Source organism: Trachinotus anak, unplaced genomic scaffold, assembly GCF_046630095.1.
Source record: "Trachinotus anak isolate AG129_WGS33_773 ecotype Australia unplaced genomic scaffold, CSIRO_AGI_Tana_v1 ptg000032l, whole genome shotgun sequence".
NCBI classification, from domain to species: Eukaryota; Metazoa; Chordata; class Actinopteri; order Carangiformes; family Carangidae; genus Trachinotus; species Trachinotus anak.
This window is the reverse complement of record NW_027273883.1, coordinates 17,984,716-18,009,733: the sequence shown is the minus strand read 5'-3', so window position 1 is coordinate 18,009,733 and position 25,018 is coordinate 17,984,716. Positions and strand designations below refer to the sequence as shown.

The window sequence follows — 25,018 nt, the reverse complement described above, 5'->3', positions numbered from 1 at the left end:
GTTGTTATTTTTGAGATGTCTGGACTCTGTCTTCCTCTGTGACCTCCTTAAGCTTGTGAACACACCTTCACTTATAGACAAACACACACTTGAACATACTCTCATTCCCTGCCTGTCTCAGTGGCACTCACCCACCCACCCTCACACACTCACAGACACACACACACACACATAATTTGCCAGCCTGAAGGCTTGTCCCACTGACAGGCTATCAGTCAGGAAACAGAGGGGAGAATAGCAGGAGAGAGAGAGAGAGAGAGAGAGAGAGGCAGGGTGGCTAGATTTAGCCTGTCAGTCACAAAAGGTCAAGGGTCACTCTGAAAGCCCACTGACATGTATGCACACACACATGCATGCATGCACTCACTCACACATACAACAGTGTTCATCAAAACAAGGTCAAAAGTGGAGGGCAGACAGCTGGCTGGGTTTACAGAGAGAAAGAGCGAGAGCAGACTGCTGGGTAGTTTTACTAGCGTCTGCCCTTTAAATAGAGACTGGAAGAAAGTTTAAAGAGGGCACAAGTGAATGTTTACAGCAAGGCAAAGAGGTGCAAGCACTTATTTCAATTGTTCTGAATGAACCATTTATCAGTAACATGACCTCAAGGATTCATGGGCGCATTTTAAGGGAATAACAATAATTTGATCAGCAGAAAGAAACTGTTAAAGATGCCATAATGTAATTGGATTACACAAAGTGCAAACTTCTTGTATTGATATTTTGCCATAAGCATTGCACAACTTAGCCCTCTTTTGCTGGCGTCCTTTGTAAACTGTTAAAACAACGGAAGGAAGCAGGTAAAACAAAAACACTCCCCCTGCCAAATCTTCTGTTTTTCACTTCATGTCACTTTGGCACACCTTGTAATCATCCAGATCAGTCTAGACCGGGACACGCCAATTCACCTCCTGTCTCTGGACTAAAAAAACACTCCTGTCCTTTTAAGTCCACACACAGGTAATTAGTGCCTTAATGAGAAGACATGGGCAAAGAGACCTGGACAGAGATACACGCACACACTCAAAGACAAACGGCTATAGCTGCACACTTAATCACACAAACTGAACATGTTCACAAACACAGTGTCATGCATGCAGACAGGTAAGGTTATACACACAGACATGCACTTCCTCTAGACTCTCACCAACCATATGGCCTGCAGGTCAAGTCTCTGCACTCACAAGCTCTGGCCAAAACAAATGAGATGTTTATTGTCTGTGACTGCTGGAGAATGTGACTGTGGAAGCTAAAATCAGGTGGACAGAGAGTATGTAGGATCATGTAGTGGTTTCTGATGGTAACGAGGGTGTCAGTGATTCTTTCATCATGTAAGTTAGGTTAAGGTAAGTTAAGATAAATAGAGTTAAGTCAAGTTAATTACTTTTCCAAGTATGTTTACACACAGGAAATTTGGCCTCTGCATTTAAGCCATCTGTGAGTTGTGAATACACACAGAGGAGCAGTGGGCGGTCCCCATACAGCAAAAGTAGGGGGGCTGGGGAGGGGGGGTTAGGTGTCTTGCTCAAGGGCACTTCAGCCATGGAGGTCAAGGCAAGGATTCCAACCAGCGACCATTCAGTCCCAAGCCCACTTCTCTAACCTGTAGGACACAGCTGTCCCAAGCATCAAAACCCGACACTGTCTGTGAGTCTGTGGTGGTTGTGCGCTGCTGTTTGTCAGTTAGTATGTGTCACCGTGACATTGTTTCCTTTCTTTTGAGTGAGTATCAGTTGGCTCTCTGTAGGTGGGGTCCATTGCCTTATCTGCTCAGTGAAGGTGCATATCCCTTTCTATGCTGCAGTTCCCAGATCTTTATCTGCTGTCACAGAGATTCCGGAAAAGAGCTACTTCCCATTAGATGATTTAAACATAAAAATCTGAAAAGATTTATCAAGTGAGCACTGGCTGAATCACTGCTGAGAAAGACAAATTGGCTATAGAAGGCAGCAAAATATATTTGTATGAAAATATCCTGTAGCCCACTTTGCATTTGTTCTGTTTTCTCAGTAGGATTTCATTTCATGGAGTTCCACTTTTATCTGCAGGGACCCCACATGGGGCCCCAAACCCCAAGGATGGAAAAGCCTTAATAATGTGACCATTCAGCATAATAGAAAAAGCCAGGCGAGACAGAACGACATGGGTGGTCAAGGTAGAGCAGCCAGGTGGGGTTAAAAGCAGGACCAGAGGAAAGGAGAAAGGAGAGGAGCATGTGGTCAGCACAGCAGGAAACCCAGTGGTCATTTCACCCATGGACACACACATACACACACCAATTGATGGACTTTCTGATAAAGTGAAAGATGCATGGTTAGCCAAACATGGAGACAAACAGGGAGGCAGGCCAGAAGCCAGATGAACAGATAAGAATGCATGCGAGGCTACAGTCACACACAGACACACACAAACACAGAGAGACAAACTGGTCCACCTGGCAAGACAGGCTGAGTTTGCTTTGCCTGTGGGGATGATCAAGGGTGAGCTGGGATACACAGTGATCTGTCTCATTAATGTTGTTCTGTCTGGCTCGTAAAACCTACTTCTTTTTTCCTCCCAGCTCATGCAAGAGTAATGCTTTCCTTGTGATTTTATATTATCATCTAATTTCTCAACCCACCATTGATCATTTGTGTGTCCAGGAGAGGTGAATAATAAGTGAAGGTTTGTGTGTTTAAAAATTCAGCAGTGTACTGTATAAAAGTCTGCGTGTTTGATGCAATATAGGTAGAGCATAGGTGACTGTGGAGGCAGTGGTAGGGTTAATATTTCATTTGCAAGATCATTTATATTTTTTATAAGGCTGTGTCAGGTACACTACCAAAAACATCCATCTTAACAAGTAATATCATCTCACAATCAGCCGTGAGAGGTCTGTGTGGGACTGTTTCCAATGCTGCACCTGCCTGCAACTCAGTATCTAATAAAACCCAGGCCCATCCCACAGGACAAAGAAGACACATCTTGCCCTTATGGATCTTTTTAATCTAAAAAAATGCAATTACAGTTTCTCAGCTGTTTACTAACCAATGTTACCAAAGATACAATCCACATGTTAGAATATCCGATTTTCAGAGCAGCATCGTCTGTGTTACTGTTATCAAAATGAAACCATCTATATACAGTGCATAAAGGTAAGGATAGTTAGCTAATCAGATTCGGGTGCATGCAGTTTGTGGAAAGAATACATGATTAATAATTGTAATATAACAGTAGTGATATGAAATTTCATACAAAACTCATCCAAAGATGATAATGATGCTGACTGCATGCAGTAAACACATATACATGCTCCTCCAACATTTGTTTTGGGTCACAGACAGAAAGCAGAGTTCATTTTAGGGGCTGCACGAGTGCATTTAAAGACAAAGGAAAAAAAAGATGAGTTGGCAAAATTGATGTGAAGACACACCCATGCAATTTCAGGTTCCTGATGACCTCTGAGTACAGGCTGAGGCTGAGCTGGGAACAAATACTGTTACAGGCACAGGCCCATATACAGCACATACAGGGTTCATATGATACTAGTTAACATACACCTAATATCTGTGTACAGCTGATACATTTGCTGTTTGGGGGGAAAAAAGAAACACAAATGGCCCAGCAGTCAAATTTGCCTTGCAACTCCATAATCCTCTGCTAATTTCAATCTGTAGTTTGGCTGCTGTAAGAACATTTTGTGAATGTGTTCTATTCAAAACACTTAAATTAAATTGGCCTTGACTGTGTCTGAGTGTATTCAGCCAGTGTGTGTGTATTTATGGCTTCGTGTCTCTAAATGCAGCCACAATCAAATATTGCTTTTAAAATGGTTGTTGCTTTGTATTTATATTAAACATCAACACTGGCTATCAGTCTACTTGCATGTGTGACTGTTTATCAACCCTCAAAGTCTTTTTTACAAGGCTTGTCTGCACAGCTGCACCACTGAAAAAAAATTATTTGAGAAAAAAAAAAAAAAAAAAAAAAAGACTGCAGCACCAGGGCAAGATAGACACAAGTGGAGAACTTAGGAGTGGCTACTAGGTAGAGCACTGCTATCTGTGTATTCATGTTCATCTGACACAGACTATAATGGTGCATTATTACGATGTGGTGTAACAATCCAATCTGATGGCAGTGAAAAAAAACTCCACCCAGCCACATTGGGAGTGGAAAGATTGCATGCAAACGCCTTCTCTCTTGCTAAATCAGGCGAGGGGAAACGACGCATTGCACAATGGCTCTGTTGTATTATTAGCCCCTCAGAGGAAGCTACAATTGTCGTATCAGACTCCCAAAAAAAGAGTAAAGTAAGTCTGGGAAAATATCAGCTTCCTGCCCATGACTTCAGGGTTTAGCCTGAGTAAGTGTTTGCCTCTGCCTTTCTGCCTTCCTCGCTGCTTCATACACTTTCTGACCCTGTTTCTCTCTCCGCCCCCCTACCCCTCCTCTCACTTCACAGTTATTTGGCTGGCTCCTTGTTTACCCAGATCAAACTTGTCAGGGAAAGCCAAGTGAGTTTAAACAAACACATGCGCACACACTCGCGCACACACAGACGCGCAGCGATCAAAATTAGCTGGCATCAAGGCACCACAAAACATCACTGCTAAAACACCAACTGAACCAGTATCTGATTCTCATTCAGTACACCAGAGATTATTGCTGTAATTTATGCTGACATAAATAAATCATTCAAATCTGCGCGTGAGGATGTGTGTGTGCGTGTGTGCACATGGGAGGAGAGGTGGAGAGGATTGTGAGGGAGGCTGAGAAGGAGTGAGAGCGAAATGAGAGACAGACAGCGTTCCATTTATTATTATTATTAATATAATTATTATTATTTTGCTCTAATGGTCAGATTTGGTTTCCCAAGAGCTTCTCAGCCTCCAACGCTCAGTGTGAGCAACAAGCTCTCAAAAATGAGAAAGAGAGAGAGGACATCTCCTTCCAGCTTATCTGGTCGGTAGCCAGTCTGTATCTCCCCAGGGCAGAGCACACTGCCTGTCTGACCTCAGCTGAACTCAACTCAACTGCAGCAGTAGTCCCACTGCTGATGATGTGGAGCTGAGAGAAAGGGAGTTTGAAGAGAGAGGAGAAGTGGGAGGGAGGGAGAGAAATCAAATCCCTTTGCATGTTCCTGGTGAAGAAGCAAAACCTAAGACATCCCCTCCATTAAATCGTTGCTCCATTAAATTACAAAACTGATTCAGTATTCAAAAATCTGTAAAACCATATGTTAGCCTTTTGCTTGAGTCATGGAACCAGGCACCACATAAAACAAAATCACATAAAATACTTCATGGAGGATTCATTTTAGCGAGATGTGTCATTAAAATTATGGGTGAAACGGACATATTGTAACTTGTGCATGGTCAGCGATACTGAGACATGATGAAATGAAAGATTAATAGAATAATTTGACATCTTGAGGAATAAACTCATTCACTGTCTTGCTGACACTTAGATGAGAAGATCAATATCCACTCTGTATTTTCTCTATTTTAATGATGAAGCTATCTATTCCTTTAAAAAGGGCTGAGAGGCAGAGTTGAGATCCACAGCTGCTGATGGAGGCTGTGAGCTGGGAATGAAAGGAGGAAGGAAAGAGTGATGGAAGGGCAAGGAGAGGGAGAGGAATGGACAGGAGGAAAGACATGAGAGAGAGAGTGGGAGAAAGATAAGGAAGGAAAAGGAGAGCAGGTGTTCATAGATTCCAAAAACACAGTGAGGGAAATGATGGAGTTGGCACCAGGGAGCAAAGGTAGAGAGGAGGAGTGATGAGTTCGGACGAGGAGTTCAGAAAAGGCCTTGGATCCAATCAAAAGACTGTTTTTGATTATGTTTTCCATTTCACCTAAAATAATGTTTCAGTAGTCACTTGCTCATGGCTAAGCACCAACCTTGGTCTTTGAATGGATACACGCTTTAAGCACAACATTTCTCTGTGGCCCAGATGAACTGCTAAAGCTCACTGCAGCTGTAGTTTGGCGAACCAGGCAGCGTGGGATTAGCTAACCTTGTATCTCTCTGATAACCCATGAAGAATTATTCAGTCTTCTGGAGATGTAGTTTACAGCAGGACACACGGTTGTTAAACATTGCTTGAGATATTTGATCCCAAAGGTGACTGAGCAGAACCAGTTTGAGTTGAATGAATGGAATTAAGCCACATTATTTATGAATTGACTGATTAATTTTCTATCTATTGTGGAGGAGTGGAAACAGCGTATCCTCTTTACATCACCTCTGTCCTTATGAGATACAAATTCAAACCCTGGAAATGTTCATTAAACTTTTATTTTATATGTGTATAAAAAAACAACTTACTTTGACAACTCATTTTGATTTTAGGGGTTGAATTCTCCTTCAAAGCTTTAAAATAATGCTATGGGACACTACTGCAAAAGCCAGGAGAAGTATTGGCGGCAGCCATCATAAATATATGATACGTTACTACACTAAATTACAGCTGAAATTTGAGCCTGACACGCACTAATTCTCTCAAGAAATAAAATATTAATTACGATCAATATAGGAGAGTGTGAGTAGTACAGAAAACTCCAAAACAGTAAGTTTTACAAACTGCGTGAGGTCTCAGTGGTAGTCATGTTTACAAGAACTGAGAAAGAAGCTTGTGCAGAAACAAACTGCACACATACAGGACTGTATGGACTCACTTCATTACAAGTGCACGAAGAAGTTCCTCACAAGCAGACATGGTCACATCAAATGCACAAAGTGAAACAAGCATATATGTAAAATTCCACAGAGACAAACTTGTTTTTCAGAGACGCACCAAAAGTGCTCAACAGTAGCTAAGGGTGCACGTTTCCTGTGAACAGAAAAAACAAATGCAGAACTTTCTCTCACAAACACAAACAAATGCATCGAGACATTTCTCAAAAACACAAACTCGTAAAATACACGCGAAGCCTCGAACAAATGCATAACAAAACCTGCATGTGTCAAGCCCTTCGCAAACTCATACATATATGCATAAAGGTTCTCACATGCACACACGTGCAGTGCTGCTGTCTGCCTCCCACATGTAGTGTTTGTGACGCATAGGAAAAGTCATTAGACCCACACTTCCTCTCCAAACTGAAGAGAAAGAAGAAAAGACTGTCTTACATGAAACACACAGGAAATGTGTGGGTGACTGCCTGTATGTAAGTGTGTACGTGTGTGTCTGTGTACGTGTGTGTGTGTGTGTGTGTGTGTGTGTGTGTGTGTGTGTCTGTTCCAGTTTGTATATTTGTATGTGTACATGTACACGCACATGTTTGCGCATGTTTCCCAGTCTGAAGTTCTGCCCCTAGGGCTGGTGACCAAGGTCTTGTAATTGCTTTCCTTTGATTGCTTTCATTGAGTAGACTACAGCAACAATTGCAGCCAATTAAAACACACAGCTAAGGCCTGACCTGCTCAGCGGACAAAGTTTCATACCAGGATCTTGTGAGTCCAGCATTTGTCCAAACCCACACCACCTAATTTTCAGGTTTAGACTTAATTGGATTATATCAGCGTACCCACTATGATCATGTGACCTCAAATACTTTTCTTAGAATAATCATCATCATTTTTAAATGTGTAGAAGTACATCAAAAAGTAGCTGTAGGGGTTCATTTACAGCATCCTTGGTCAAACATAAAATAATGGCAGATTTTTACAAACACAAAACATTATAGTGCTGATCATGCTGGATGTGTTTTTCAAAGGAGGCAACAAAATGTAAAACATCTAAACACATATCTGGCTTCAACTGCAGATTTTAGAGTTTCACAAGTTTCATTTCTCCCTGCACAAAGGTACAAACAGCGACAGCTTCTGCTTTTTGATGGAACTCATGGTTATAATTGTGTAACTAATCACTTGACATATAACGATGTGTGTGTGTGTGAGTGTGTGTGTGTTTTTCTCTTCTATCTTCCTTTACACATGCTTAAATTTTGCATAACGTCCAAACCAACACTTCCTTGTGTGAGTGTGTGTGGGTGCATGTTTATCTGCATACTCAGTCAACATCAACAGTCTGTGGTATGTCTGTCTGTATATGAATGCACTGTATATGCATGTTGAGTAGGTGTATTTGTGTGTATGGGTTCTTCTTCAAATTGGCCCATAGTCAGTTGAAATAGCATCCATCAAATAGCATCCACTGGAGCAGTTTGAGAGAAAAAGAGTGAGACTGGGAAAACAGGAAGAATATAACAGTGAAATAGATGGTCTTAGAAATCCAAAACAACAAAGACAGGAAGAGACGATAGAAGGAGGCAGAGGGTGAATCCTGGGGTTTGGACATCTGCTGAAGCTTCAGGAAACTCAATCACTTCATGGCTGAAGGTGGAAGTCTTACCTGCCTGCACTAAATCACGTCAGCACACACACACGGACACACAATATCGTGAAGATAGCACAGACAGGTGAAGGACAGCTTTTTTGACTTCCACAGGGATGAGTACTTGCCCTCACACACACACACACACACACACACACACACACGCGCCAGTGGATTATTTGGACACTGCGTTTCATCTCTGCCATGAACATCTGTCACCTCAGCGGGATCCAAACTGCTAATAAACATGCAAACGCATGCCCATATGTGCACACACACACACACACACACACATACAAACACACACACACACACACACTCACATTATCTCTCTGGCTTTGTCAAACGCACACACATCTCCCTCAGTCAAAATAGATGGCTAAATTTGGCCCAGTCTCCATGTCTTACTGTTTCAGTATTCTATCACTGCCTGTCTACATACACACCTGCACCCACACACAACCAGCAGAGCTACGACTTCCACATCTCCGGTCTGTGTGTTCACTTGCTTTTGTATATCTCTCAATGTTCATACACTAACATTTCATTCACACACTGATCTTTTTGTAATAAGAAACTGTATTATATTGTAAGACATCTGTCCCAGAGGTATAACCTTCTCTGGTAAGAGCAAATAGTCTTTCAGGTGCTGTTTATTGGCACATGAAAAGAGAAGAAGGTCTGTGCATGTGAGGTTCACCTCTGAATATTCCATGCTGAGCTGGAAACCCCCCCCTCACAGCAGAAGACACTAAAACACTGCAGGTGTTGCAAACTGTAATCTTTAGCTTTTGAGCTTTAGGGTGAACATTTTGTGTTGCACTGCTCAAAGGGAAGGTTTTAGTGTTTTTAACTCATACTCAAATTGGTTTTGGTGTGTGTGTGTGAGTGTGTGTGTGTGTGTGTGTGTGTGGTACGCATATTACTCATGTTGTGGGGACTTAAACTTAAAACTTAGACAGACAGACATGCAGACTTGTCTTCCTTATAGGGACAAAAGGAAGTCCCCACAATGTAAATCATTAAATTATATTGCAATGATATTGCACCTTCATGCTGTCTACCAGTTTCATTTCTGTTCAACCACAATAAATCCAACTTTTCAGTAAATATTTGTCAAAAATGCATGACAACCATGTGTTTCACAAATCCCTGAAATGTATTTTTACATCCTCAAACTGATGAACTTTCTGTTTAAAGAGGACAAGGCATTGAGGGGAAAGTTGATTTCTGATGGCACAGACAGAGAAATGACACCAAAACAGCACAGAGCTTCAACCTGTCTCACACTTTACACATTAACTTTTACATCTGGGAAAAATCAGTGAGCTTATAGATAATTATCTGTCAAACACTCAGAAAGTTTCGCTGGTTAGCTACTTCAGGGTGTTCTCAAACTGTGGTAAATGTTTCATCTTCTTTACTTTCACATTCAAACTCGGTTTTGTGGGTTTATGAAATTAATATGTTGACATTTCCCATTTGCAACTGTAAATACCCTGCACACAAATGAAATGATAATACCATTTTGAACTTTCAGAGAACTTTTGCATCTAAAATGTCAGTGTCGACTGTGGGAAAACTGCATGTAGTCGTATGCGTGATGAAGGGGCTGTACCAACAGAGGTAACACTGTGTCGCAATTTCCCTCCTGACAGTTACATTGAACAGTTTTCTAGTCCAGTACATTCAGCAGTTCTCCACTTTGCAATGTACAGTATTTATATATTTCCAGTACTCCTTAATTCTTATGGTGGGGTCTAGTAAAAAAAAAAAAAAAATGTGCTAACATTAAATTACACCAATGTTCCTCATCATCCAGCATTTCTCTAAAACACTGCTAAATTACATGTATATTCATAATTTGTATGTTTTTTTACATTCAACATTACCATCTAATTACATCATAAATACAGGGAGCTCAGTCGCTGTAATTTAAAAAGGTTATTAGTGTATATTGCCAGTAAAAAACACATTAGCTTAGTGCCTTACCTTGGCAATCCAATTCCCCTGAACATTCCCATTGTAGAGGGCTAGAGCCGGGGAGGATTCCTCCAGTGTTAATTAAACTGTCTGTCTTGGAGAGAATTAAGGTCGTGATCTCCCAGACCTCACCACTCCCACACTCCCTGAGAAGAAAGGAGAGAAGAAAAGAGACTTAATGAAGGAATAAAAGGATGAAATGACTTAATGAACCGCCTAACGAGGCCTGCGGCCGTTTAATAAGGGCTTATTAAAGCTTAATTAGAACAGTAATCCGGCTTGTTTGGAGTCAGTCAGTGTTGACTTGTGGCTGATTGTGTTTTTATGATAACTGGATAAACAAGGAAGCATTGTCATACCACAGGAAGGAAGACAAGTTCAACAGTGTGTGTGTGTGTGTGTGTGTGTGTGTCCCACAAAGAGGGACTTCAAGGTGACAACTTCAGGCGACCTTCCAATCACACAGAGGCCCTGCAGTCACATGCTGGAGTTTGATTTACAGCTATCATCCGATTCAAACACTCTCCCAATAACCATGTTGCTCCATGGATGTCAAGGTAGCCCCTTTTGTCAACACTTAATGATTGGATTTTCAGCATCTAAAGCTTTGTTATATGATACCCTCACATCACGATGAAAGAGCCAGAGCTCGAAGCACCACACATGCTGCACGCAGTGGAGACAGATCTTTTACTTTTTCACTCATTATTTAGGGACTTTCTAATTTACTGACTAATTACATAACTGTGTCAGACTATGAGAAATGAGTGTAACATCATGTTTTAGAATCTGGTAGACAGGGGCTGTTTGTCACGTGGTTTGTACAATCTTAATGATTCAGTTGTTATTCGCCCTTCCTCATTGATATAAACACAATACACAGTGTTTCCTCTATAGGAATCAGCATGATTCGCGTGAGTCAGAGACCGAGCTGCATTGTGCCTGAGAGGGTGTAAGGTATACAGAGCACTAGGGGCTTCAGATTTTCATTATTCAGACAGTGATGCCATCACCCCTAAGAGGACTGAGTCAACCTCACAGGGCGCTGTATCCCACTGGTATGCCAAGCTCTGCTCTCATTACCATCGTTCTCTGTTCTGTGATTCATTTTATATCAGTGATTCAGATTGTTAATGCCCACAGGCTCTTATATTGAGTTACCAAAATCTTGTGGTCTCAACAATGAAAAGAGTTACTCATCCTTCATCCGGATCATGTGAGAACCCCAGATGACCCTGTTAACAATACTACACAGTATGTTTATGGCATGTTGATTCAAATGTTAGACACAGACAGGCAGTACACGACAGACAGATAATTGTACTGTATATATTGTAAGGGTATACTGTAGAGTGGTGTATTGGAATGGCGTCTGGAACAAAATGATGCCAAAGACATTGTCCTTTATATGCGGGCCCTTCGTCAGTAGACCCTAACAGCTAGGACTCAAACGCAGGAAGCTGAGCACTGATTCAGTCGCAGAGTGTTCGTAGAGTAAATAACATAATAAAAATGTACTGACATTGTGGGGGGGCCTGATTGGAGTGACTAGCAAGTGGAAAGCAGCACGGCTGAGAGTGATGAGCTGAGACTCTTTGTCAGTCAAGCTTCCAACCCTACCTTTCTTTATCTTTTTTAATATGACTAATTTTTTCAGACACTGACATAGGAAGAAATAAAAATAGCTACTGAGACTGTGTGATGTGATTTTAGTAGAAATCCTTTAGTACAGTGGGAAATGTTCTTAGAGTCAGCATCTAAAGGTCATTAGGGGAACTGCACTCAGGAAGAGAGAAAAGCAATTAGCCTAATACAGTGTGTGAGAGTGAATAAAAATGACTCAAACACTGTCACATGAGCAAGATGTATACACACACGCTGACACATGTTTGGTATGTTCTATACTGTAAATATGGCTTATGTGGCAGGGAAGCTTTGTATGTACACATTCCTCATACACATCACACACTGACACATCAAATGATGCATATTGCTAGAGCTCAAAGATGACATCACCTAGCTGTCAGCTCTCTATGAACACACACCCTCGTTACTGTAGCTGTGTGTGTGTGTGTGTGTGTGTGTGTGTGTGTGTCATTTTTTTCTGTGGCACATCGTCTACCACAAATACACACACAGACACACAAACCCACACACACACATACACACACACACACACACACACACATATGCTGTGGTCATCATTTCCCACCGTGCTGTCACTTTCAGGGTACTAATTCACCAGAGTTCTACACACAACTATTTCAGTCAGGTAGCGTTTACCCAGCCAGAGGGATTTAATTCATTTTGCCTGTAGCACTTTTGGCTCAGTAGTCTATGTTTTGAGCCAAACATGATGGCTTTTAGGTTTTCAACCTTGAGCTCTCCAGTGTGGTTATGATTTCTCAAATGCTTTCAAACTTCTCATTTCGCGATGAGGATATTTGCACATCCCTTTTTGAATTTTTTTTTTTTTTAACTTTATTTGGTGAAGCAAGATAAAAGATGTAAGCTCTCTTGAAACAAAGAATACCCTGCACACTGCTCTTGCTCAGCATCACAAAAACCTTCTCATTTCCCCATTTTTATATCAGTTTCAAGTTTTACACTGCACTCCCACTGTCTGGGAATTATGTCATTTAGCCAGAGGGCAGACAGAAGTCCCACTCCAGAGTCTTATTAAACGATTTTAGGCATCGCAGTGTAGATATGCTTGAAAACATTTCAGGAAGATTTGAACCCTCACAGTCACAGTTCATGAACCGTGTCTCTGGCAAGTCTGTTGCTCTGCTAAAACACTTCAATCCCCTCCATTTGTTTCCAGAACGCCAAACAGCTGACGATTCCTGCAGAAGGGCCAACGATTTTCATTGTTGCCATATATTTCCCCTCTTCCACACATATGTCAATTTTATGTCAGAGGACTGGGGATGCCAGTTATTGTTCTGCAGCATGAGAATGATGTCAACTTTCCTACAGGGCCTTTTCTGTGAGATGTAGACAGCAAAGCAGCTGACAATTCCTGCAAAGACGCCAACACATCACATCATTTACAAAACGACTTCCCTCCTCTTCAGCTCTGTCAGTCATGCACTGGAGAGTTATAGAAAGGGAGGGGGTGATGTCATGTTTCCAGCAGGGGCTAAAATCTCGGAGTTAATGTGCCAGTGCACTGAGCTCTGGGAGATGATGATGATGATGATGATGATGGTGCTGGTCAAAGCAGTGGTCATGGTGGTGATGACAGTGATGATGTAATCTTCCCCAAAAGCCTTTTCCCTTTCAGTTCAACAGCATGAACGGTTTACCACTTCTCTATTGGTAGTGCTGCAGAGGAAGAACCAGCTGATTTACCTCTTTTAATCAAAAAACCCCCGTGTTGAGTGGAGGACGGACCACGACTTCTAATGTCCTCCTTAATGTGCCTATTAATATTAATATCATTAATGTACCATAAATTGGAGGGGAAATTAAGTTTACTTTGAATTATTACATGGTTTCTTGGTCTTACGATGTTCACCAGAAAATCATATCCTACTATCAAATTTCTAATATTTTTAAACACCCTCAAATTATAAAAAAATAATTGTAATCTGAACGGGTAAAATATTTAGTAAGTTGATCGTGTAATAAGGTCCCATTTTATATGCTGACATGCTATTACAATACTGAACTTTTACTTTTCATTATACGTCATTTTTGCTCTGGTAATGTAAATCCATTGATAATGACTTATGTTAACCTATGTATTAATTATTATTAATTATTTAATAAGTAGTATTTAATACAATATTTTGGAAAGTGATTGCATTTTAATGCAGTTTTTACATCATCAGCTGAAAGAAGCCTCCTGTGACAAGGTGTTACTAAACATTATCAGGCATTAGCAGTGTTTTTCTGAAGAGAGGCCACATCCTCTTGTGTAAACTGTGGGCTCCACTTCTGAAGAGGCAGTCCATCCTCTACTGCCCTACTCAGCAATGATGAGACACTGCGCTCGCTGTTTGTATTCTTGTCAAAAGCAATTACTTCAACATGCTGAAGTTTCTAATGTGAGTGAATTACAGAGTATCATCATCCCCTGCGCCAGACAAACTGCAGCTATCATTATTTCCATTGTCTTCCATCTTTCTAAATGTTCACTTATTTCTGAAGACTCCCTGTTATTTTCCAGGTCCACCCCTGTGTGTTAGTGCTACACCATAAATTATGTCATTCAGCCACTGGGCTTCTTGTGCATTATGACTAAACTGATAACACATGCAGAGGAGCTTTGACTGTTAAAACATTTCAGCACTAAACAGCTGACTCTGCCAGAGCTTTTAAAGGGCTAGCACATGTAAAAATCAATTTGAAGCTAAAAATCAATTTCTCCAGCCATGTCATAGTAAAAACATCAATATAGGCCAGAGTGTCAACATTACTTTCATATTGTAAAGGTTGCTACTGTTGCAAGCATGAGAGGTTCAAAGCTCTTTCTGGAATTCAAATTTAACACAGTCTGTTTCAGATTTTGGAGTTTTCACCCCACCTTTGGTCTCCAACACATCAAACCAACAAATCTAGTGTAGTTTTCAACCTTTCTGAATGCCAAAGCCAAGACTCACACTTTAACACTTAGTGGGTATCTTTATCTTTGTTTGTGTTCACTGGTTTCAGCTGTTTTCAACAATCTCTCCCATTTCCTACATTTTCCCAGTTACACCCCTGTGTGTTAAAACTATATCGAGTTTTACACAGGGTATGATGTCATTCTGCCTGCGGGGCTTTCCCACATTCATGGCTCAGCTGATAACACGTGGTGGAGAACTGTTAAAACACATGGGTGTGTAGAAGTTTTTAAACTCCTAACCCATATCTCCCCCTCCCCTCCCTGAGAAACAGAGAGAGGAGGGAGTTTGGCAAAGAAAACAGGGCCCCTTTTCCCCCACCAGCAGCTTTAATGCTCATCTAGGTTGTGATTACCTTGGCTGAATACAGTCACCCAGCCCATGTTGATGCAGACAGGCTACAGCTGTGCCTCACTCCATAAAACCTCCAAAAATCATTTCAAACTGTAGCCATTCCCTTTACCTTGCTGATTTACACAACTACAAACTCCACTTGAATAAACCTGCAGCAGTGCGGGGCCTTTTACCGAAGGTGTTGAATTCCACATACTCTGGCGTCTGAGAGTTTTTCAACATAAGCATACGTTGTGGTTGCACACTTGATCCACCCTGCTGTACAAACCAAAGACTACGTCACCAAAGTCCCAGAGAAAAGTCCAATGCTTTCACTCAGTTAATCTGTGCTCTGAGTCAGGGTAACTAAAGTCGACTCTGCATTCATACAGGGAGGATTTTTGGGATAACATCTGACACAGTCATGCAGCCGTAAATTAATGCTGAGTTTGTCTGTGCGGTGAGGAGGAGGGAGGGGATGGGGGTGGGGGGCCTTTGAAATGAACTCAACTCCCACTGGGGCACTCACAGGATAAGCTCAGCTGATATGGGCCCTCGAGAGGAAGTTGGACTTGTTTATGAAGGAAATGACATCACTGGGCTTGGATCAGACAATGAGCTCATGCTGACAAGATAATGGCTGAGGGAGGGCGAGAGAGAGAGAGCTGTGTTTGGTTTGGCTGCAGGAGTCAGGGGTAGATGAAAGGTGAACAAGTGCACTGTGGTTATTTTAAACTTCACAGTCTGGTGCTTAATAAATTTGGGAAATGGCTGATTTTCATTCGATAGCATTAAATTAATGGTCTTTCTCTTGATTAGCCACAAATATTCAGTGTAAAAGTGTAGGCCACAGGGGAATTAGTTGCAGCAGTTGCTGTTTTGTCTTCAGTGCAGTACAGTGTAGTTTCAAATGCACATTTACATGATGTTAGAAGATTTATTACAGCACAAGGAAATAAAATTAGCTGTTTTTTTTAACAAATGCTCTACACTGCAAGCATAAATGCGACAGGTGATAAAGATTTATTAGCAGCGTGTGAAACTGTACAACCTATGTGTGTCAAAGCCTCAGATCTTTTATGTTACTTGTGGATTGAATCGACATAATAAGCAATGGAAAGATGGAAATACATTCTATTCACATTTAAGAGTTTGAATAAGATCTGGCAAGGAATTTCAGTGAATGCCTATGCAGTGTATTTAATTTTCTTCGGCAACCTTGGCTCCTGTGGGATTTGGATGAACAATATTTTTTATGTTGAGTAAAAATGATTAAAAGATAGGCAACCTATTTCTGCGTCTGTATCGTACAAGTCTTTTTTCTTTTAATTTTGCTGTTCCAAGCCTATTCACTCACACAAGGGACCATTACAACTTTCCAAAACAACATTCTGTTGCTCTGCACTTTCTATAAACTGCTCTGTGACGACCTCTAATTGTCCCGGGGATTGGGACAGCATGATTGAAAATAAAAACCCTTCACGCCAAAAAAACGACTAGAGGGGGTTTGGAGGAGCTGTTGGACCTCCCAGGAGCAGAGCTGGACTAAAGCCCAAAAACAAAGCTTGTTGCTGGGTTAAGGATCTTAGAATATACCCTGGATTATGGAGCCAGAGAGGCAGAACATGCCGGGGGACAGTGGTGGAAAACTAATACTGATTTTGGCCAAAGAGGGATGGTGGGTTTTTTCGAGACAGCTTGTTCACTGTTGTTCGGATAATGACAGTAGTCAGGGGATAAAAATAATGGATTTTAAAAGGGGGAGTTTCCTGTTAGTTTATAGTCGAGACAGCTGTTTTATTATTTTATGTCTGTTTTATTATTGTTATTTATATATGAAACCTCCATAATGAAGAGGTCTTCATGATTATAGAGTTATAGCTGTTGCCATACACTTAGCTCTTTTGGCTAGAGAGAATCTGTTTATAGGAGATTGTAGGAAATAGTAAGCAAATACCTTTTGGGTATTAGGGTTATGAGATTTCATTAAAGTAATGGCCACTATGGGGACTGGCAGTTACAGTAGCAGTGCATACTTATGACCATGCACAAGCACATAAGGTTCAGGGAAGTGGATCCATCAACCAAGTACATAACAGCACTTAATCATATAATAACTCCTGGAAATGTGCTGCACATCATAGACCAATGTTCATACTACGAGAATATCGAAAGGATAAAAGATATGATTTTTTTAAAATGCATACTTCCCTATATATTTTTGAGCCAATATATTTCAGACAAAGACTGTGTATTTGTAATAAAAACATTTTCAAAGGCCTGTCAAGGATTATCTTCCCTGGTCTTACGACAAAGAAGCAGAGGGAGTTGATTTACACAAACAGAATGGTCCCATCTGGCCTGATTAACATACTACATTGCTAATGCTAACTTTTAATGGTGTGATCATCTCACACACTCATTTTCACTGAATGCTTAATGCAAAATTAGCATATTAGAACAACATATTGTCTGTCACTAGCTCAGGGGCCTGATATAAGGTGGTGTCAGATTCCATTTTTGTCTTCAGCTACCGTTTGAACAGCCAACAGTGGTTTTCATTCAGACACAGAAATAAACATTATATATAATGTAAAAACATGTGTCCTTGGATGACAATGTAATTTGATTTATTGCATGTTGTCATGTCTAACAGAACTGTCAAAGTCAATCAAACCAGTGATGCATTGCAGAGTTTTGTTTTTTTTTTCCTGACCAGCTGTCATTACATTAATGTGTATCCAGGTGAGTTCATTTCATTACCTCTGTTCTGCTCAATATGTCCAGCAGCATTAACATGCAGTTTGAGTAAATGACACTAGGTTTTGATATTTAAAAAATAAAATCATGCATCATTTTTGCTCTCCCAAGCACTTTTTAATTCAAGAGAGAACTTTCCAGGAAAACTCTGATGTTACATTTGAAATCTAATCATTGAAATGCATGTTGCACAGGCTGCAGTCTCACTGATCCGCCCCCTACACACCCACCTGGCCCTGCACACACATCAAAACACTGTCCTCTGCAGAATCTGTCGCACTAATAAGTCACAGCGTCTCTTCATGCACGGAAGAGGAAACATAAAATAAAAATGCAAACGCTGGCAACAGCCTTTTAATGTTGCTATAAATCAAGAAGGACCATCAAAGGTAGCTGGTAGATGTAGTGGAATAACTCCCTCTGTTAGCACAGACACACACACACCCACAGATATAGATAGATAGATAGATAGATAGATAGATAGATAGATAGATAGATAGATAGATAGATAGATAGATCATCACATGTCTATGAAAGCAGAGACAGGCTTTCTTTTCAGCCGACAGAGGGAGAAAGAGATAGGAGAGCAGAGGACAGGTGGGGAAATAGAGAGAGGAGGAGGGGGCCTACATATTTCACCTCAATTCACCTGCTGACATGGCCTCTCAAAGAAACCTTTCATTAGACCTTCAGAAGAGTCAGCTTAGTCTGTCCAATGCCATCAATTTAGTTGTCATATTACACTGGCTCACTTTCTGCTCTTTCATCTAAGGGATTTTTCATCTCATGATTTTCATACGGGAGGATTGGCAAAAGAGGTGCACGTGGGGAAAACCTCAGAAGTCGAACCATCTAATACATCAGTTAAGTGATTTAAGGTTTGCACGGTTAACCTGCACACACCTGAATCCACCCTGGCAGAAAAAAAGTGCTTAAGGAAGTGACACCTTGAAAGGGAGTCTTTCAGCTATTCATCACTTGGAAAATGGCATCTTTGCATTACTTTAGCTTTTATCACTCAGGCATATTTTGATCTAATATAATCTGCTACTCTTGGAAAAACAGCTTAAAACACCCCTGCATACAGTGTTTCCTTAATTGTCTTCCAGGGCTTAAAATGGGCCATGACCCATATTTTATTCAGGTTTTTTTTTTTTTAAGGTTTGACAAAGAGCCAAACAGCCATGGTTCATTACAGTGTTGAACAGACTTTTTTGGATTTGGGTGGGGTGAGGCTCAATCTTTCTTGGCTGAGTTCTGCTTTGCTGCAGATATGTGTGGTTCACATATGGGATCTCAATGGGTCCTTTCAGAAGGTGATAATTTAGTCTGCCAACACCTCTTCTAAATCATTAACTTTAGGGAAAGTTAGCCAAGGCAGCTTATTTTTTCACATAGTTGTGCAGTGAGAGGAATGCTCAAAGCACACAGACGCAGAGAGAGAGAGAGAGAGAGAGAGAGAGAGGGAGAGAGGGAGAGAGAGAGAGAGGGAGAGGGAGAGAGTCTCTCTCAAAGCTCTCACCTTAAAATAGAGCACATCAATAACATGCTGATGTTGATGTAAGACTTGAGAGGATTGGCTGATTTAACTTTCCACAGATCAGGCTCAAACTACCCTCCTGTCTCTCGCAAAAGTGTTTTAGGCCACCCACAGATCATATAGAGACTCTCTATATACTCTCCGGTTAAAGAGGGGTGTCAGCAACTCTTCCTACCATCCTGCAACCTTTCTCTCTTTTACTCCACCTTTACCCTGTCTGCTCGTTGACCTTCAAAGTTTCACATTATATAGTCATTACTGAAAGCGAACAGCAAAACCACTTATGCATATACTGACTCATGGGGTCTGCAGCATAGCTATTAAAAATATTTACGTTTAAGCTCTCTCTCTCTTTTTTTCTTTTCCTTAACCTAAATGGCAGACTTCAGTTTTCAAAGAGCTGCCCACCTGTGACCAATTTCAACCCAGAATTCCTGGGCAAAGTGGGCATAACATACAAAGAAAACAAAGTGAAAGAGTGAGGGGACAGGGCACACCCACTATTTGCATGCACACAACCACACACATACCCAGACTCGCTGCACTGTTTTTATTCAAACTGAGCAAAGTTGACAACCCAGAGACACCATAAAACTTCACAGCCACACAGCTTTTCTGGACTCTGGTTTATGCAAATATTAAAGCTTCTTACTACAACAACTGAACTGAACTGAACTGAAATGAACTCACTGTGGCCCAGCTGTAACAGTTAAATACAGTAACTGTCATCGAATGGTGAAAGCACTGTCACACAAGCGTGTAGTATGCACAGCTGACTTTTTATCACAGAGATACATCATCTCAGATGTTTAAACAACAGGATGCAGCTTAAAAGATGGCAAAACCACCGTTTAGAGATGTCCACCATGCAAGTGTTTTTACATGTTGATAGTTGTATATGGCTATATGAGTTTCAACTCAGCAACTTTGCCAGATTCCATGTGGCACCATCATTATTATTATTTATGATGTTATTATTATTATTGGAAATGGGCCAAAGTAACAGGGCCTCACGCATGGCAGGTGGACGTAATCATAGGGATGAATAAATAACACCATACTTGCGGTCACAGCACGAGAGAAAAATCTAAACTCAATCCCAATTATTTATTAGCCATGCAGAGATAATGTTGAACGGCAAAATGCAATGAAGGGTTATATTAGGTCACTCTCTTCCTATCTGCTGCTATTGTGTTATCCTGTAGCTAAGGTTGACCTCTGACCTCAATAAAACCACAACACACGCATAGGGATCAATAGAGCATCATACCTGAACAGTTACAACACATTCAAACATCAGACTTCATTTAAAAGGAGCCTTACAGACTGATGTTCCTCATGTGAGAGTGTGAATGCAGAATGAGTCTGGCGTTTAACCATAACTACTCTTTCTTAAAGGCTTTTGTACAGGTGTGACATAAAGGTCGCAGAGACACATCGCCCACTGATGTGTTTTCTTTTGCATCCTATCCCTGTATATGATTCCATCAGACATATGAATGTTGTTCTCGTGCGACTGTTTTCTCTCAGAGCTGTTGAACTGAACATGCTGTATCAGCAGTGGATACAGTATATCTGCCAAAGACCCCTCATCTACTTGGCACTGTAGTGGGATGAGCCAGTGAGGACAGTCTTCATATTACAGCAAAGATCATGCATTTGTTTCCATTCAAACAAACATGATCAAATCCCATAAGCTAAAAAAGAACACAATCTGGGGCCACGACAGGTCACAGCGTAGCCGCAAACCTACACACGCTTACAAATATTCATCCACAGACACACAAACAGACAAACAGACAACCAGCATACAGGCAAACACACACATGCACACAGACACGTGCAAACACACGCAGTTTGGCCACCCAGGACGAAAGAGAGAGAGAGAGAGATGGAAACTTTAACTGTGTTTATAGCCTAACTGGATTATAGGGTAGAGAGAGAGAGAGAGAGAGAGAGAGAGAGAGAGTTTCAGTTGCTCAGCTGTAAATAATTAAACTGCAGCCATCCCTACCCCCCCCCCCCCCCCCCCCCCCCCCCCCCCCCTCCAACATACACACACAGTAATCTCTATTATCTTTATTATAACTTCCTTTCCTGATACATATTAGTTGTCGATTTTACAGAGAACAAGCACAGCAGGCCTAGCTCGTTAAAACGCAAAGTGTGTGTGTTGGTCTGTGCGTGTGTGTGTGGTTACAGAGCTATGTCAGGTAGAAAGGAATGACTCCCATAGCAGGTTCCACCACTACCACTCTATGACACACACACACACACACACCCTCTCACCACTCACTCACATCTTTCTCTCTAACAGTAAGTTGCATTGTTTGCAAACACTTTGATTTCACAGTCAACTCACCAACGTATCGACATGTGGTAAGGCTCAGTATTTGAAAGTAAAGGAAATCAATATGACTATTTTATTAATTAAACAGCTTTTTGATATCTCGACCAAACAAAACTCTCTTGCTGTTGCCTTTGAAAAGTCTGTGTCTACTCCCGCTCGAAGACTCCTGCTTAAAGTTTGAAAGACTGTCAGTTTTCAAAGGTGGCACGAGAGGCTAAATATGGGTATATTAATTACACTGGAAAACTTTCCATCCAAAGTTACATGCAGTGTAAAACTAGTAAAGCTTGCCCAAACTCCGAAGTTGTAGACATAGGGCAGGGTGACTGACATGTTGTCGGATTAGAGGTCAGTAACCTTCCGCCACTAAATCAGTTTTGGCTGCAGCAAAAATCATTTTGAAAAGTTTGAAAGCCACTGTGCGTAAAAGTCAGCTGCAAACCATTTACTGTGGAGGCTGCAGACTAGCTGCCAAGTCTTAAACAGCATGTCTTATTGGCAGAGCTAACACAGCTGAAAGCCTTATAGATGAAAGACTTAAACTGTACAGGGCCTGAGGCTCATAAAAGCATTTATAGTGTGAACAAGGCAGGGAAGATTACTTCAGGAGAGTAATCTATTACAGATTACCCGCTCAAAACTCTAATCACTGAAGCATTTCTTTGGGACTACTTAACATCTTGTAAGATAAACAGAGACCAGTTTTCTGAGCTATGGGACCGGGCCAAAACATGAACCCACTCTTAGACTGAAATGATTCTCCACATGACAAGTGACAAACACTGACATGTTTGAATGAGTCTGAGGGCCAGGATCAGGGGAACAGAAGTGAGGCAGATGTAGTTCAGTGACTGCAAATGTTGCATTTCTCAAAACTGCATTTATCTGAAATTTTGGAATAGCTCTGAATGGTACACACTGCAGAGATGTATCAATTTTTATTACATGCTCAAGAGACAAGAGTCCCAGAGGAGCAACACATCTAAGCAGCTGTCTCTTTGCTTTAACTATAAGGCTCGAAATAAGAAGTGAGTTATAGAATAGTTCAAATCTATGATCTTTTAATATTTTGAACGTGGCCTTGCTCAGTTGCCTTTTTTGTTGGAAGATTTTTCAATTATTTTAAGGCTAAAAACCCAACTCAGACCAAACCAACATAAACTATGCACACCTCTCCCACACACCTAGCAATTACACAAACACACACGCACACAACATGCACACATACACACACTTGCTGTTTCCTGAGTAGCCTGCCAAGCAATGCAGGTCCTGAGCCAAGGATTTGCACTGCTAGAGGTTAAGGGTTCAGTGCATGTCAGATGTGCAGTTCGCTAGAAACATTCAAATACACACATACACACACACACACACACACACATACACACAAATATATCCGATCCCACAGTATCCAAAAATACCAAAGTGTTATCAACTATAAAAAACTTTAAAGACTTTGTGTACTCTGATACAGGATCATTATACCCATCTGTTATATCTGATACAGCAGCAACGGTTCATCCTTCCTTCCTGTCCACTGTTTTTGTAGTCTTCTTCTGCTTTTTCTCATCAAAGACATGGAAATAAACTCATGTGAATGTGAGAGCAATTCTACCAGTCTTCTCTTTGCTTTTAATTCTGCTTCATCCACTTTCTGTTCATCTCCTCTCCTCCTGTTCCTTTAATTACGCCCTATTCATTTCCTAACTTGTCTCCTCTTCTCTATCTTGACTTCTATTGTAATTCTGAATATTAGTGCATGGTGCGGACACAGCTATAGGTCAATAAAGGGATAGAGGGATATAATTTATTTATCTAATTAATTAGAAGCTACACATTTTCAAAGAAAAGAGCTAAACAAAATGGAAACCCGAGTCCATATCTTGTCAGTTGTTACCTAGGAGTACATGCCCTGGTCCTCTCTTGATGACCAAGTCAAGCGTTTGAATAATGTTATATATATTCACCCTCCAAAGATAACCAAACAACACTGGATACAGCAACATAGTTCACAGAACTTTGCAGGGTCAGTCCTATAAATGCAAATGTCACTGACTGACTATCTGGCTGAGTGATGAATGTACGCCATTGGTCGGCCGAGTACCGCATGACTGAGTGGTAAGTTTAAGTACGAGAGCACGCGCACCATTAAGTTGCAGCCCATTTCAAAGGTTATGTAACCACCGTTTACACACATCAGTCAACTATGACCACATGATCAAATGTTAGACTGACTTTATGAACAGATCCATCATGCTATGAATATTATGAAGCAGCCAAACATCCAGCGAAGTAGTGTTAGACAATACCATGGATGTAGACGGTTGTAATTAGCATGGCATTGAGCAGCACAGGTGAATGAGTAGTAGTTTGTGTGTTGAATGATTCATTTACTTACTTGTGCCAAGCAAATGAAGCCACATTGAAAACATCCATTCAGAGGAAAAGCTCATCTAATAAGCTAGGCTATGAAAACATAACTAAACTAGCTTTAAATTCCAGCAGCACTGTGGCTGCAGCACACGCTGTCCATGTGTAACAGGCTGACTTTGTCATGTTTCTGTGTAAATGCATCACAAATAAAGAAAGATCAGAAGAGTGAATGATGAATGAAAGGATGTTTTCTGCCTTAACATCTTTACTAATTAACAAACACACTGGCGTGTGCCCGAATGCTTGCTTTCAATGAAGATGCAGAAGGTTGAATTACTATTTCCATTACATTTTCCATTGCTCACAGACGGTCACTACATTTCTCAAACTGCACTTTCTTCTAGCTCATGCCAAGGAAACTGACACAGCACCATCAATAGGACTGGCAAGCTGAACACATGTCAGGAAAATACGTAAACTAATGCTGAAAAATATAAATCGATTTTTTGGAATTTATTAATTGATTTTGAGATAGAATCACTATTCTAGTGTGAATCGATTTATTTTGCAAACCTCTACAACTTAGTGTCTTTGTCACTAGATTAACTTATGAGAAGAAGTCGCTAATCCTTTAGCGACTTCTTTTCAAGAAAGCACCTAACAGCAAATCTCACAGCTTTTAGGACAAACCTTAGCTTCTTTCAGTAGAGAGAGTCGTCAGTGTTGCCACGCGAGCACAAGGTCGG

The 25,018-nt window shown here is 41.0% G+C and overlaps 1 long non-coding RNA gene across 4 annotated transcripts in view; it reads right to left on the bottom strand.

Annotated features, from left to right (window-relative positions):
• LOC139613220 (uncharacterized) overlaps positions 1-25,018 on the bottom strand; it is a 116,818-nt gene that overhangs the window by 57,796 nt on the left and 34,004 nt on the right. For all 4 annotated transcript variants that reach the window (XR_011686698.1, XR_011686697.1, XR_011686700.1 and 1 more), the window contains exon 3: positions 10,316-10,452. This is a non-coding gene — a long non-coding RNA (uncharacterized lncRNA). The remainder of the gene's footprint in view (positions 1-10,315; positions 10,453-25,018) is intronic.